At 46.8% G+C, this 16311-nt stretch overlaps 1 protein-coding gene across 4 annotated transcripts in view; it reads right to left on the reverse strand.

The window, feature by feature from the left end:
* CCDC85A (coiled-coil domain containing 85A) overlaps positions 1–16311 on the reverse strand; it is a 262997-nt gene that overhangs the window by 157085 nt on the left and 89601 nt on the right. The window lies entirely within an intron of this gene.

Consider the following 16311-nt stretch of genomic DNA (forward strand, 5'->3'; position numbering starts at 1 on the left):
AAATTAAAAACTACAACCAGATACTGTTAAAGATAGTACAGGTTTAAAGCCACCTCCCCTTCTTCAAAGGGTGACAGAACGTGCTGGCCCCAAAGGGAAACTGAGAATCTTCTCATCTTTGTGCCATAATCTTCTTGTTTCCAGTCTTCCAGGGCCATAAATCACTGCTTAGCCCTGTGACATATCCTCCTGTAGAAATACCATCACCAGGCCAGGCTCAATGTGTCCTAGCCTGCTCTCAGACAAAGATAATTTTAGGGGAGAGGGAAGCCATCAGAGGCACACATTCATGTAGCGCAAATATAAAGAGATTTATGTATCAATCCACATAAACAAACCAGTCTCCTTACTGGTATGTATGGGCACTGCAGCTGCTCACTTCACCAGGATTCTAAGGATAGCATTTGGCCTGAAATCACATTCTCTAAGTTTACATCTCAATAATCCAATTAAAATGCATAAGAACTAATTAAACCCGGTGGATAACAATAGTAACAATAGTAGATAGTAGTTTATAGCATTTTCTATCTTCAATGGACTTTACAGGCATTAACTAATTAAATAAATAACTTGAATTTTAAAAATCAATGCATGAGCATAGCATATGATTTGAATTAACATTTCAATTACTCTCCTTTGCTGACCACTACATTTACAAAATGATTATTTCTTTGTACGCACGTATAATAACTAAAAGGATTCTGTACAACTTATTACAAAATAATTCTAGTGTTTCTGAACCATCCTATATACTCAATGAGAAATCACACCTGCTCTCTTGTTCTTCTCAAAATTCTGCCTTTTCACTTGATTTCCACAGACCCCTGTTAACGTAATCTCTTTTTCTTAAACTTTGCTCATGCACAGGGGATTCTACACAGTAACTTCAATCCCACAGCAGCTGTGCCACAGCAGAAACAAGGGGAAGCTCCTCAGGAAAAGCCGCTGGAGCAGCCGTTACCCTGGGACAGAAGTGCTCGCGTGCAGGCACAAAAGCCGGATTCTTGAAGCTCCAGGGACCAAATCCCCATCGCTTCTTCCTACATGGCAAATACTCTCACCTAACTCTTAGTGATGGCAACCTTCACCGACACACCTTAAAAATCATCACTTCTAATAGAGTGCAGAGCTTGCCCCAGGCCAGGGGTGCTCTGGACCTGCCTCAGGGGCCATTGCTTTAGCCAGAGCCTTCCGATTGCACCACAGCAGTTTAAATGGAATGCAAGCCAATCTGTGCAGGGGCCAAACGTGGAAGTCTTCCATTAGGAGGAATTGAGGCTTTCAGAAACAGCAAAACAAAGACACATTTTGGCAACTCATCTTCCCCTGCTGCCAATTTAAATCTTACAGTTTAAAATTACTTCCTTTCAACATCTGTTGTTTTCGTGGCTAACGGATTGACCTTTTTGAGAAGGGAAAACTTCTGGGGTTTTTTGCAGGCCACTGGTCTGCAGGGTGGTCAGACTGAGTGCCTGGATAACTCACTGTTGTTAGATTTTTTCCAATAGTTTTCAAGGGATTTCAGGCACTAAATCCAAACCTAAACAAAAAAAATAATCCCCAAAGCCATAAGAGCCCATACACACTAGTTGTCATACACAGCCTACAATAAAAAAGAAACCTCCCTCAGCTGACAGGGTAAATGCATTTGCCTTTTCTCCATAACAAGAATTTGCAGCACAGGGTCTCCCTCCTGGTGCTTTCCTGTCACTGCCCTCTCCATCTGTAGAGAGTTTAGTTTGTCCTCCTGCTGCTTCACACACCTCTTTAATGAAAATTAATTCATATTGCAGCATTTTCCCTGCTAGATGTGTAGGCCGAGACTCTCTTCGCTCTGCTGTTCTCTGGCTTTCTTTATGGACAAATGTAAATTGCCCAGGTAGAGTTTCCTCTAAGAATCTCTCTTTTTTTTTTTTTTGCTTCCATGTCCCCACATAATTGTCAGGCATTACATTTGAACTTGGAAGTGTGGAGGGACAAAAGCATTTATCCAGCCTCGTTTACCTCTTTCAATTTTCTTTCATTTACCTCTTTCAAATGACTTTTCTGCTCATATCTTAACTCCTTAGCTGGCTGTAGAAGCCTCTGAGCAGCTGGTATCCATTCTAACTTGTCTTTTGGGTGTTAGTTACATGTTTCCAATCAATGAAATCAATAGCACACTTCTCATGCTTTCCCTGTTACATAAATAAATATAGATCTAATGCCTCCAGCACACAGGTGGAGGCATTGAAGAAGGGGGAGCGCAGTAGGGAAACCCAACAGAGATCACTCAAGCCCTGCAGAACGAAGTTCTTACTATTAATTCAATTACCACATTTTTTTCACCTAAATTAATAAAATACCCACAAACTTCTAGAAGGAAGGGCCAGCACTGATTTTAATCTTGCTCATTACATCATTTGTTTCTGACCGATAGGGCTGCAAATATTTGTTCTTGTGCTGATAAATGTTGTCATTTTTCAAAATTGAATATTTCTTTAATTTAGAGAGAAGCTAGCTGCTGAGATCTACACAGCAATGTTTCAAGCTCATTGCATTTTACTTTCAGCTGTGAAAAAACTCTGTATAACTATAAACACAAGTTTCAATCAAAATGCAACTGATCACTTCAGAAAAGCATTTCTGTACACACTGTGGAAGCATGAACTGTGTTTACTCAGGTTAAATGAAGTTTTCTGGACCCTGAATGGAAATTCTCATTGGCAATCTCACTAGCAGGATGGTCCCAAACCCTTGCTACTATCTGTGAGGAAGATTTTATAATAGCAATAGAGAGGCAAAGGGGCTGAAAGAGGAAAAAATTCCACTTTAGAAGAGCACGCAAGTTTGTCCCATCTCAGTAGCCTTGGGAGAGTTGCACTGGAGAGGAATAATACTCTGAGCCTAAGAGATGGCTTTTAGACAGGATTCAGGCTCTGACCCAGAGCATGAGGAAATTTCCACTGCTGTTAGCACTGTACGTCATCTGGATAAATAAAGGCTTTCCTAAGCCATCCCCTCCACGCTGCCTTTCAGAAGTGCTGCACTTATAAAGCAGTAAAAACCTGAAGGCTGCAGGAAATGCAAAGCATTTCTCTTTTATAAAAACATTCTAAAGGAAAGAGGTATCATATGGAGAAACAGTTCATAAGAAATTACAGCCTCATAGCTATCCCATTTTGCTTTTCCATTTACGATTTCCACCCACCTGCTCTCCTACCCACACACCCCCAGCATTATTAATGCTTATGAAAGAGCATAAAGTTTTCATAATAAAGAATGGTTTTGTCCATTATCTAGGGAATAACATAGTTCATTCAATATGTTCCCTTGGAGAAAAAAAACATTTTGGTCTGCTGTAACTAGATGCTCTTTCTCAGGACAATACATTGCACCGAACTACCTGATTTTCTTTTAGATTTGTAAGGGTACAAAACAGTTCTGCCTGGAGAGTGATTCCCATTGTGGGGATGCTCCCCCACAGATGATGTCAGGTGTGCTGTTTGTTACGTAGTGTCATCCTATAGATGCGGTGTAGAACAAGGAGATATATTTTTGATCTTAGAAGCTGATTCTGTTCTTTTGTACCTCATTACTGAAATGACAGATGTGCTAAGGCTCAGGTTTTTGCACCCAAAACCTACTTCAAGGTTATGCTTTGCTGATATTTATTGTTTGCTTCTGGAAAGTTCTTTATTAGCCAGAAATTTGGTGATGTCACTAAATCATATACTTACAAAACAATTTAAATAAGCTTTGCTTATGCTAAGCTTAGGGCTAGACTACAAATTTGTGAGTCAGTTGTGGAGCTGGGGATTTTGTCTGACAGTGATTTTACCCTAATATCTCCAAGCTTAATGTTAAGGAATAAGGCTGTTAACATAGCAAAACAAGCCTGCAGAATATTGCAACCTCTTCTACAACAGGAGCTGATGTGATTCCCCATAGTGCCCCCAGTACTCTTCACTCCTACACGCCGAATCTCCAATCAAAACTCAATATCACCATGCTTTCCTAGGGCTGCCCTCTCCTAGTTTGGAGGCTTTAAACACAGGGAAACAAAGGAAATGCAGGTGGCAAGGAGCACGGGCTGAAAGCTAGGTGCCTGTTGGCTAAGATGTGGTCCTGTTGCCCCCCAAGCACTCACACGCCCCGAGCCAGGAAGGTAGCCTAAGGATTTACTGGGAGACAACAGTGACCCAGCTTGTGAGAGTCCTCAGGGAGGATTTACCGAAGGGGACAGGCTCCCAAATATCCCCCCCCCCCCAACACGAAAGAAACGATGGTACAGCAGCCTCGTCTGTTCGTGAGAGGTACTGCATGAGATGAAAACCGTGGATTTATTTAGCGAACATTTGAAAAGCCAAACAAACAAAAAAAACCCTACAAAAAAACCTCATGAAATTGAGTTATCCATTCAGATTTTCAAAAATAACTCTGAGTTAGCACTAAAATTACAGAACTCATAAATAAAATAGCAAATAAGATAGCACTGAGGACCCAAGAGCCGCGTTCCTCGCTGGCTTTTATCTACTTGAGTCAAATACAGCTTAAATAAACTTTCTCTACACCAGGCTTCGATTAGAAACACTGACCCAAACTTATGTCCCTCAGTCTTTCCCGCCTGAATGTGCTCGCAGGCAGCGGGTCACCCTGCGCGCCCCACGGGGGGAGCGACACTCAGAGAGCAGGCGGCTAAGCTCCCAGAGCCCCCCCAGCCACGTCCCCAGCACAGACCCCGAGGGACAGGGGGCTGAGGGGGGGCCTGGGCCGGGCCAGCTGTGCCCACGGGCCTAGGGCTGCCCACACGTCGGAGGGGGCTAATCCGGGCCTACCTTCCAGCTCCGGAAAAGCCTGGTGCCACCAGAGAGGGGTCAAAGAGCACGACTGCCAGCACCACGGACAAACAGTGCCACCGCTGGAAGCCCGGCCCTGCACGGGGATGACAGCAAAGCCGCTAATGCAAAGCTGCTCCCTTAAATGAAGTCACTGCCTCCGTTAACTCAACGAGGGACAGGGGAAGACGACCGGGCATCACACCTGAGGGAGATTCTTCACAGAAAGCAGACCCTACAGCCACAATGTTCACCTGGGGCTGAAAGCTCGGCTCTCCCGTTGGGAAACTTAAAATACCAGGCGGCACAAGCGCACCTGACAGCACCGGTCAGACCACCCACATTTCCAACTCCCTCAGGCCTGCGCCAGCCGGTGCCCTTGCCCGAACGGCGCTCGGGTTCGTTCCTCTCCCAGGCCGATCTCCTCACGATTCGCACTCGGCTACAGCCACCAGCGGGCGACAAAGGGAGGGCGCGGCGGCGCCGGGTGCCGCGCAGGAGCACAGGCCGCACACCGCCCCCGCGCTCTCCTCACGGAGCGGGCGGGGCCGGGAAGGCGGGGCGGCGGCGGGCCGGCAGGGGGCGCCCGCACACCGCACTCGGCGGCCGTTGCGCCGCCGCCGCGACCGCCCGGAGCCGTGCGGGGGCTGGTGCCGGCACCGCCAGCGGCCTCTCCACACGCCCCGGCTCCTCAGCCGCCCGGGGGTCCCCCGTCACCCCACGGGGAAAGGCCCCTCCGTCCGCACCAGGGGCGCCCACCGAGAACCAGCCGCCGTTTCACAGGGTCCCCCCTTTGTAGGCCCTGTCCCACTGCGTCTCTAGGCAGGGATCGCTGACGGCGGTGTATGCACCTGACGGTCTGAGGCTACGCGCAGCCTGCAGCTTAAGGCCTGCTGAAATGATTCTTAAATGCACAGATTGCGTTATACAGTATCGTTTGAGGGAGGAAAGCACCTCAGGCATTGCTGACAGGCCCAGAACTGAGGCGAGCATCTGTAAAGCCGAAGAGAGCGGGGCCCTCTCTGACTCCTTGTGTTAGCGACACCATGGGTCACTGCGATTACACTCGTTTTTCAGACAGAAATCCCTCTGAAGGGGCTCGGAAAGGGTAAGTGAATGCCCCCAGCGACCATGAGCCATGGCTGCGGCAGGGGCAGGACAGAAAGCCCCGCACCCGACCGCTGCTCAACCGTTAGGGCCTCCGCTGCGAAAACCACCCATTCTTCCTCTCTCGCTCCCTTCCGCACACACACGTCACAAAAATCTGTCCAAATGCAATCCAATCAAAATAAAACCCAAAATCGAACAGAGCGGTTTGCTTTCACTGCCCAGTGAAGTGCCGTATGAAGCTCGGTGGGCAGTAACTCGCGGTCACTGCTCTGGAGATGTGCCGAAGAAAAATTGGGATGTTTCCCAAAAGGGCCACAGTCCACCCGGCTACAGCTCATAAACCTGAAAGCAGCTGATAGAACAAGCACCGAGAAATCCAGAATTCCTGTGTGCTATAGCCATCACAGCCTCCCCAAAAGCATTTGTGCCTAGAAATGCGTTTGGGAAACATCCTTCTCCCTCAATGCAACGCCTTCCTTACAGGGAGGTAGGAAGAAAATACGCCCCTCAAGCATTGCATTTTACTAAGCACAGTAGCTGGATTTCTGTAGAATTGGACAATTCACTCTACCGCGCGATACTGCCTCACGCTGTCTGCACAGGGATCTCTGCCAAGGGCTGCTGGCAGAGGTACCTGACGGGCTCGTTCAGGCTGGTGGGGCTGAATAAGTTCATTACGCTTACAAGGAAGAACAAGCTCAAATAAAACTGCACACATCAATGTGCCCTGCCTTAATTAAAACGTACGATCATCGCAGAGCTGACACCCCAAACACTGCTGCCACAAAGGAAACACACAAGTCCCTCACTTAATGGTGCTTTATTTTCTGTCAAAACTTTTCAGGCAGGGTTTTGGTTTGGGTTGTGGTTTTTTGAGGCGGGGGCAGTGTCTCCATTGGGCATAAGCAGCTTCACCATGTGGAACCAGGTCTCATGAATTTTTGGATGTTTCCAGAAAGCACTTGGAAAGTCAAGATTGTCAAGATAATAGTCAGAAAAGATGTGTATCTTTTGGTGATCTTGTGATTTTTTTGTGATGAAGATTTTGTGAAACATCGTACAAGTATTGACCATTTGTCCTCCATTTCCCATTTCTGTAGCTGATTGCTGCACTCATACAAAAGTAAAAGATTTTGTGGAGTTTGGGGAACACCAGAAAATCCCAGATCATGCCACTAGAGTCCTCCGCTGGGATTTTCCCCTGCCTGTAGAGGCTCTCCCTCTGTATCAGGATACACAGGGAACAACCATTCCCATAGAACAGAACCCATTCCGTTAAAATTTTCCTCAGCATCACGGATCCCTGCCCTCTGCCCAGCAGCTGTACCACTGACACTGGCAGTGATCTCCCCTTAACCTCCTTCCCCAGCCTACCTGGAGACACTGGGGAGTCTAGTCAGTCTTTGAATGGTGGTCATAAAGCCCAGGGAGCCTCGGTATGTGGTTAAGAGGATATATGTAGATACACATAAATATCTCAACATGATCGAGACAGAAGGGCCAAGGCAGACTGTCCTAGAGCCACCCCAGCGAGAGCGCAGCCATCACCTCTTTCGTCTTCCACCCATTCTCCAAGAGGTCTCTCCTCAGCACTCAGCTCAGGCTTGATCCTGCAGCCCGGCCTCCAAGGGGGTCCGCACTGAGGCACGGACATTTGGAGCGTGGACGGTTTGTGAGATTAGCCCTTTGGGACAAGCACTCTGTGTTCAGGGTCAGACTCAGCTGCGGCACCAAGAGCACTCCAGGGAACAGGAACTGAAGAGCTCGACCAATGTTTGCTGTGCATAAGAATTACAGGACACAGTTTTAAATTGCAATGCTACATTTACACACCAGAATGAAATCTAAAACTGACTAATTATATAGGTTTCTCTCCAGAAGGGGGAAAAAACCCATCAGTCCTGTGCTGCGCTTTTCATATTGCCAGACCCCAAGTAACGAATGTTTGCCACGGGTATTTCAACACTGCTGTGTCCACTAAGTGTTGGTGAATATATGAGACGCACTCTCTTCTGACAGCTAACTAATTGATTCGCGGATAGAATCAGCTTTCCAAAGGTGAGCAAAAATGACATATACAAAGAAGCATTATTGTCACAGCAAGCATAGCTTTAAAGGAAATAAAAATTTTCCTCGGAAAATGACAGAAAAAGCATTTCAGCAAACAGAATTGTGTTGGCTCATGTTGCTTGTGAGAAGAAAGAGATATTTGTATTTTTTGCCTTTGTTCTATTACTTGTGATATAGAGAACTTAGATTTAAAGTTATTTTTTCTGTGTCCGCTTTTATCAACATGGTATTTTTCCAATGATCTCGTTCATTCTGGCTGCAGAAACTGTGGCATATAATGTGATGCCATTTGCAACCCCTTACGGCATGTTTTTCCAACGATTAGCAATAGAGTGCAATATAAAGCTGTTTATAAGGCAGTTACCTGTGTATATAGTTTAGCATAACTAAAAGATATTGAAAAGAAAGGCTCCCAGAGTCATCATTTTTTTATTTGCTCGTAAAACTATTTTGGAACTTTAATATTCAAGTGTAAATTTAAGCCAAATTAAAGTGCCGAAATGTTTACTGAGAGTTATATTTTTGGAACAAGTGACTTCAAAAGTATTAAGAAAACAAAACATAGGATGTGAAGGCATACCTCTGCACAGAACAGCAAAATTCCGAGAGTATGGTTTAGCTAGAAAACAGTGTGTCAGGGAAAGGGAGAAAGCACTGAGTAACCCTCTTACAAAGGTGCTTCATATTGACAAATCCCAGCAAACACAAGAGGCTGAGAGACACGTTCGAGTCCCTTTGAACATCAGGTGAAAAATCTAAATCCAACGTACACAGACCTTTCCTTGAAAGAAGCGGGTATCTGGTAGGTAAAAATAGTTGAACTTGGCTAATTTCAGTGCGGGACTTCAAAGCGTTTCGCAAACTATCTGGACTTAGCAATGCTCCAGGAAGGCAAGGGTGTTATGCCCATTTTATAGAGAATGTGTATTAAGCAAATTTTTATAACAGGTTTTTGCTATCATATTTTAAAACATCAACCATGAGGTAGAAACAACTTTGAAGCACAGCTGTCCTTAATGGGGTTTTAGGTCAGCTATGCTGATCGCTGCTGCCGGAATGCTGAACTATTAGTCTGAGTCAAGACAATAATTTCTGTGTTCCCAAAATTGAGACAAGAGAGGCTAAAGGCCATCACAAAGAGTACAAAGGCCAGGGAGCAAATTCTTCTATATTACACGACAAATAAACGCTGTCTGCTTACTAATAACCCCGACCCAAAGGGAAGCTCCGCTTGTACTGGCCGTGCGTGTGAGCAAACCAGAAGCAGAGGCGGAGGGCTCCGGCACAGAGCCGCAGCGGCAGCAGCAGAGGATGCTGACGGTCCCCGGGCAGCGCTCGCCTGCTGTCAGGGGAAGGCTCGCCCCAGCCCAGCTGCCCTTGTGGGGCACTTTCCTCCGAGGTGCCCTGTGGTGGCGTTTGGCAATTTTCTTGCTTTCCACATCTTTTGCTGGTCTTCATTACTGAAAAAAGGCAGCAGAAAGTGGAAAAAGCACATGTTTTCAGAGAGCAGAGAGGCCGTATCTGACAGTTTACACAGTATGCCATGCAAGATGGCCCAACTATTTTTCTTTTCCAGAAAAAAAAGATTCCCCCGAGCAAGCCTTGATACACAGTTCCAAACTGACTGGTAACCAGGAGTAGATGAGTGCTCCAGAGCACGCTCCATCACAGAACGGTTACAACTATTTAAAACCCAATTAATTCTCTTTCTAACTTTCCCGTCAAGCTGTAAAGTTCCAGTTGGTAAGGCTTTTTACTTTGATTTTGAATTCCTGCTTGGAAGATTAACTGAAAATGGATTTGGTGTGAACAGCTGCACCAAACATATTTTGTTTTATTTTGTTGCCATCTCAAATAACAATACTTAGCACTCTTCATCTTCAACATTGAGTCACATCCCCTCACAACTATCTCGTGACATCACCTCCAGTAAATAAAATCCTTCCCATCACAAAGAGGTGTAGAATAAGCAAGGGACTCACGATTTGCACGGGGACCCAGGAAGAGCCCTTGGCAGAGGCAGATGTAGAAGCCAGCGGCTCACAGGCCCCTTCTGGTCCTCACGTTACTAATCTCCGCTTCTGCAGACACAGGGGGGTTGTTCGGGGGTGGGGTTTTCTTTCTTCTTTTCTTTTCCTAAGCTCAGTTCACACTGCGGTAAATCCATGGCAGCTTGTATATGCACCTTCTGCTGCCACGTGCCCTGCCAGCTGCATGGCTGGATCTGCGGTTGGGAGTTCCCTTTTCCATCAGTGGCCTAAAGGCATCTTGGGCAGGGTTGTATCCCAGTGTGCCTTTGCCCTCAAGTCATGGAGGCACAGATATCTGGAAAATCATCCTTTTCTTCAGGCGCGCTCAACTCCGACAAAGCCGTGATGTCCCGAAGAGGTCGCTGCCTGTGGGGAGAGAGCGGTGCCAGGGCCAGCACTTAGTCAGTGTTGTCCACACCAGGCTAACGCACGGGGCTTGCGGGCCTAAACGAGGAGCCTCCGGCCACTCTGAACTCAGTGGAGAAAGGTATGGAGAAAGGGGGTAATTCAGAGACATTCATTTAGGTTCCGCTGACTACAGAGAGAGCCTGTGCTCCTAAATTAGACATCTAAATCAGCAGTCTGTGTGAAGCAGAAGTTGTGTGAATACACCCCTATAAATACATATTCTCTGCAGTGCCAACTCCCATAAAGTGAATTAACGTCAAACACGTAGGGCATATAGTTGTCAGGGCTTCTTTTCCTGACGAAAACTGACAAAGAAAATGTGCTATTTGTGTTCCTCGCACATCTTATTTTGCTTCCCCCCTTATTTGAGTCTTCCTAACTATCTGAAGAGATCTTTCAAAGACTAAAAGAACTGGATTGTTCCCTATAAAACTATAACGTTACCCAGGGAGCCCCTAACCGAGGCATTCCGAGGCACAAGCGAGGGAACTGCTTCTCCTAAGGCATGACAGCTACGTGGCAACAAAATCTAGAAGGTTCTGTTGAATTCCTGCCTCTTTGTGTGGTCTAGGACCCTCGCTTCATTGGGAAGAAACAGCTTCACGACAAGGTGCAATCATTCAGGAATTAAGACACTGGCCTACGGTAATTCCCAGCCCCGTTACTCCCACGGCGCAGCTTTAAACGAGTTATTTCGCCTCTATTCCTGTTAGCGCTGACCCCAGGAGACACCATCAGGTGCTTCCTATATGAAGTCCTCGTGCCAGTGTTTGAGCGCGTGTGCAGATGGTCGGTAGGGTTCCCAGGAGCGGTGCCCAGGCGGGCAGCGTGGCAGCGCGAGCAGGCTCGCACCCACAGCCCTGCGCCGCTCCTCCTCCTCCTCCTGGAAAAATCCCAAGCCAGAGCTCCCTTAAGCACGAACGGCGACAGCTCTGTCAAGGGCTTACACTAGCTTCTGGCCCATTTTGAAGCAGTGAAATATTTGTAATAACTCTAGCTTACGTAAAAGCGGGGGGAGGTGTGATGGGTGGGAGATTAAAGAAATAAACCCCACAAACCAACGTGCATTTGATGTTCTGGTTCTGCAATTAGTGTGTGCAACTAGAACCTGTCCAATTTAGCCCTCCATCTCTGTAGTCACAGCCCCTCGGTCAGGACTGCCACAATCTGAGGCGTGCAGATCCTCATTGCCAACAACAAACTTTGGCCCTCCAAAAGAAGCCGAATTCTTTCTGCCTCGCCGGCGGGAAATTCCAGCCAGGAAGAGGGTCCTTCAACTATGAGAGCTGGAGCCAGTGAACCCGAATGCAGAAGGGCTAACGAAACTGTACACAACCTCACCGAGAGGTCAGGTCACCCTTCCCACTCTTCTCAACAGAGATAATGTATTTCTGATATCTCAAACTAAAAGGAAAAAAATACAAATAAAAATGCCACCAACATGCAGCTCTTCAAGCAGCAAGTCTGACTCCCAAAAGGGTACCACTGTCAGCAACACACAGACCCAGCCTGCGGCTTCAGCAGCACTTTCTGGCATTTTCAGTCTCCCACAGAGAGACATCTACGGCCTTTCTATCATCGCTGGGGTAGCAGGAACGCATAAAGACACCAAGAGCATTTAAAAACCCCCACAAGAATAGGAAAAGGATGTAGCTGAAAGTTTTTGAGAACCTCTTTCACCCAGTATCAACTCCCAGTTGCTGGCTTTTGCTTTATTCTGGATCACCTTCATTCCTTCTGAGACTGTACTGGCCATGTCACATCCAGGGACTGAAATAAACCCATCACCCATACCATACTGTACCAAGTGTGTAAAATAATTAATATTTCCATATTTATCATCCATCTCCGCACATTCTAGCTGCAGAAGAGTGAAATATTGCATGATAAACTGTGTGATGGAAGAAGCAGGAACAAAACCTTGTACTGTTCCTCGTGGACACACTTACGTGCAGTGAATTAAGAGGTGCAGAAGGACGAGTTTAAAATTGATACTTCTCGTTGTGCAATAATGCTACTAAAATTAACAGAGTACCAATACTGAAAGCTGAATTGTATTCAGATTCCCACTGACATTTCAACATATGACATTTTCGATCTTCCGTTAACCACTATTACAGTTTCAGGTACTATTTCATACCAGGACAGTGTTTTATGTAACCTTCACTTCGCAGGAGCATCACTGTTATTTCAGGTATAACGAGGTGATGAGCTGTGGAATAAAAAGGATGAAAATGGTCAAGGTAACCATATAGATACCAAAAGACTATGCGTATTTCTTACTTCAAAGTGAAAACACAGTGCAGACAGGAAGGGGAAAAGGTTCAGTAAAAGCCGTTTCAGCAAAGGAATTTAAAATCATTCACATACTCCTTGGAAAGAATCCATAGCACTTGCATCTGGTAATACTAGCACTGTGTTAAGAAACAGCACTTAGAATTTCTGGATTAAATAGCTATCTTGTAAAAATCAGGTGGAGGCGATTAGTCCTAGTCCTCTATAACTAGAGTTAAACCCCTGCAATGAAATGCAGCAAAGGGCACATGTGAGGAGGAATAAAAAGTACTGCTGATACAAAACAGAACTGTGGCTGTCATCATTTGTCCCCTCCAAGGCAAAGCCAGGCCCGGCTGAGGGTAACACGGCTTCATTGCACCGGCTGCCTCGTATGCAGCGGCTGTTCACAGACAACAGCGGCTACTAGCCAATGGTCAAAAGTGGAAGAGTCCTTTCTTAGATTCACACTTAATCTTTGCAAGTCCAGCAGTTTTGCCCTGCTCCTTCTACACAATCTCTCAAAGCCCCATAAAGACACTCGTGAATTTGCACATGGAGATGCTGCGGGCATTCCATCCCCCCGCAGCCTGCAGCACAAAGGCCGGGGCCCGCACCCCGGGCCACGCGGAAAGCAGTAATGATGAGGAACAAAAGCACGTGCGCAGCCAGATACTCGCTTCATCCACAGCTCATTGAAACGAGCGGACTTTTACAGGTTAAGACAGCCGCCTTCCGCCAGTGCAAAGAAGTGATACCGGCGGGGGCGGGGGGGAAAGGAGCATAAGCACAACTGTATCTGAGTGCAGATTTCAACAGGAACATTTCAGGAGGCCACGTAAGGTGCCAGCTCATACGCAAGCTTTTCACAGGTTTAAAAAAATAACCTAGCTAACACTGGATTTTGAATCGGCTGACCTGTCCCAGGGAGCAAACAAAACAGCATGGGAAGAACGGGCGAGAAGATCCACCCGAGCAGTCCAGGGCCGAGAGGAAGTTCTGTGGACGGTAATAGCGGAGATCCCCTCCCCTAACTCATGGCTGTTATTCCAAACAGCTCCTCAAAAGCACTTTCATGAAAATCCCATTGCTAAAAAAATAAACAAGCACGTAAAACGACCACCATAAATATACAAATAACGACCAAAAATACACACATATATGCAATATATATATATAAAAACCTATACATATAGATGGAGAATGAAATGTTCTCAGTTAGATCTAAGACACCACACAAAGAAAATGTGGTGTTCTTGCCAAACCTAGGGACAGAAAAAGCCCAGCAACTGTGGCCACCAAAGATTTACAGAAGACTTCTGTAAAAAGCAAGAGGCAAAACCCCAGAAGTCACCAGAGCCCATTTCATTAGACAGGCCAACTTAATTAATTTGTTCAATTTGCTTCTCTTCTATGCACGGGTGTAAATGCAGGTTGGAAAGCAGGAGGCTAGAGGTGATGGGAATGAAGCTCATTAGGAAGCAATAAAGAAGGAAGAGATGCCAGAAAATGAATGCTAGTTCATTGGGAGAATTTTAAGAAATGCCATTTGTCTTCATGACACAGAGGGAGAAGACTCGGCGAGCCCATGCATACGCTTAGTTTTCAGGGACCTCTGACTTCTGCTGGCCTTTGACCTCAGCGTTTCAATCAAGACAGCACTACGCTGTGCACGGTGCCACCTTTCAGTATCTCCTAACTACAGTTCTTAAAGATTACCAGCCAAGCCCAGAATAAAAAAAAAGGCAATCTGCAGGATTTCAGCAGATTACCAATGCCAGTGCTGAAAATCCGAAAAGCCAAGATCATTTTCACGCCAGCCTCTGGCAAGCCTCGACTCCTATCACTAACATTTCAGTCCCTCTGCTCCCCTCTGACCCGAAGTCCCTTTCTGCACAGTGGGGCTCAGTCCACTGCCCATTTCCAAACCAACAGGCGCAAACTGGCCGGAGCTTCTCACAACATGACAGTACTGGCAGTCCTTTCTCTTCAGGCGGTGCCACTGCAGGGACAGCCTGCTGCTTAAGGGTTTGCCTAGCGCATCACAGACGTTGCTATAAACATTCCTCCTGTTTGTCGTCTTTCAAATCCACATCTGCCAGAAACCGGTGCTGCGACCCTGAGAAAAGAACTCAAATGCAGGACCCAAATCTAATACCAGGGGGTGACGGCCCTCCCCCGGAGACAAGAAGGTTGGGCCCTTCCCTCTCAGCATCATTGAAGCGTTTCTTGTGACCAAGGCGAACCTCACCTGCCCAACAGAGAAGCGCTGCCGTCTTCCCAGCCCAACAGCAAAGCTTCCAGCGCAGGGGCAGAGACGGGACAGTCCAACGAAGAGTGGAGTGGTGCCGCCTCCAGGTGGGTTAGGGAAGGGACGGGGACGGAGGGGTGGCACATCCTGCGTGCCGCCCCACACACGGCTTCTTCCTGCCCCGCGCCCCTGCGCCCTGCAGAAAGACTGCTCTCTCCACTGGTACATCTCACGCTTCCCTACCAGCTGGGACGTAAACACTCCTGAACTGGGACCACTTCTCCAGGCAAAGCTTTTACTTTCTTTTGCACAGCAATACACCTGGCAGGAGTGGGGAGAGGAAGGGAGGCTGGCTCCCCTGTATGAAGGGAAGACTGGCTGGTGAGCGAAGCCGAGTGCGTAGCCGTATCCTGGACTCTGGCTGACAGAACATAAGACCTCTTTGATACTCAGACTCTGCGGAAAAAGTCTAGCCCAGCACGTCCATCAGCCATACTGGCTGCTGACGTACTCTTCCGCAACCCTCAAGCTGCCACAAGTTGTGCTGCAAACATTAGCTGCTTTCCTGGGCACTTTCTCATCGCTTTCTCCTCGGCTGCTCAAAACCTTCCTGCAGAAGCCACGTGCCCTTTTAGGCTCTTTGAGAAGGGCAGCTGTGGTCAGTTCTGCAGCAGCAGAGGACAACTGTGCACTCAACCTGGCCAGGGGCTGCCGACAGCCCTCACCCCCTTGGCTCCCTCCACCGCGGCACTGGGCAGCGGAATTCCCCAGCAGCCTCCGGCAGCCCAGGCAGCCGTATCCCATAAATAAGTCAGACGCAATTATTTTATATCAAAACAATATCTTAGCTTTTAATGGGTGCAACTGCCAATACGGAGAGTCACGCGTTATGAATCACTATTTTCTCCTTCCTAGCACTTTCTAATTTCCTGCTAAGGAGACAAGCCGAATGGGGTCATTAATCTGAATTAGAAGTACCGTGACCTGCTCTGCACTTTACCTGCTAACGCTTTCTGGCATAGCAATATAGGATGGGATTTTGTATTTCAGACAACAGTAGGATGTGAGAAATGTAGGTCCTCATTTCAAATAACCTCAGAAAGAACTGTATTTTTAATCGTAAATGCTTAAATTTAACTGCAGCGCAGGGTTCTCTGTCGTGAAGCATCACAGAAAATATGTTGACCCCGCAGCAGATAACGTGTTCTTTAAACAAGCTACTGTGGGGACTTTTCTCCTTTACATTCAAATTGAATATTGGAATATTTTTGAAAATACACAGATGAATGAGATCACAAAACAACTATAAATAGAAATATAAGGCTGTAAATATAAAGGCTATAAATAACAA

The sequence above is a fragment of the Larus michahellis genome, chromosome 3, assembly GCF_964199755.1.
Source record: "Larus michahellis chromosome 3, bLarMic1.1, whole genome shotgun sequence".
Classification (NCBI taxonomy): Eukaryota; Metazoa; Chordata; class Aves; order Charadriiformes; family Laridae; genus Larus; species Larus michahellis.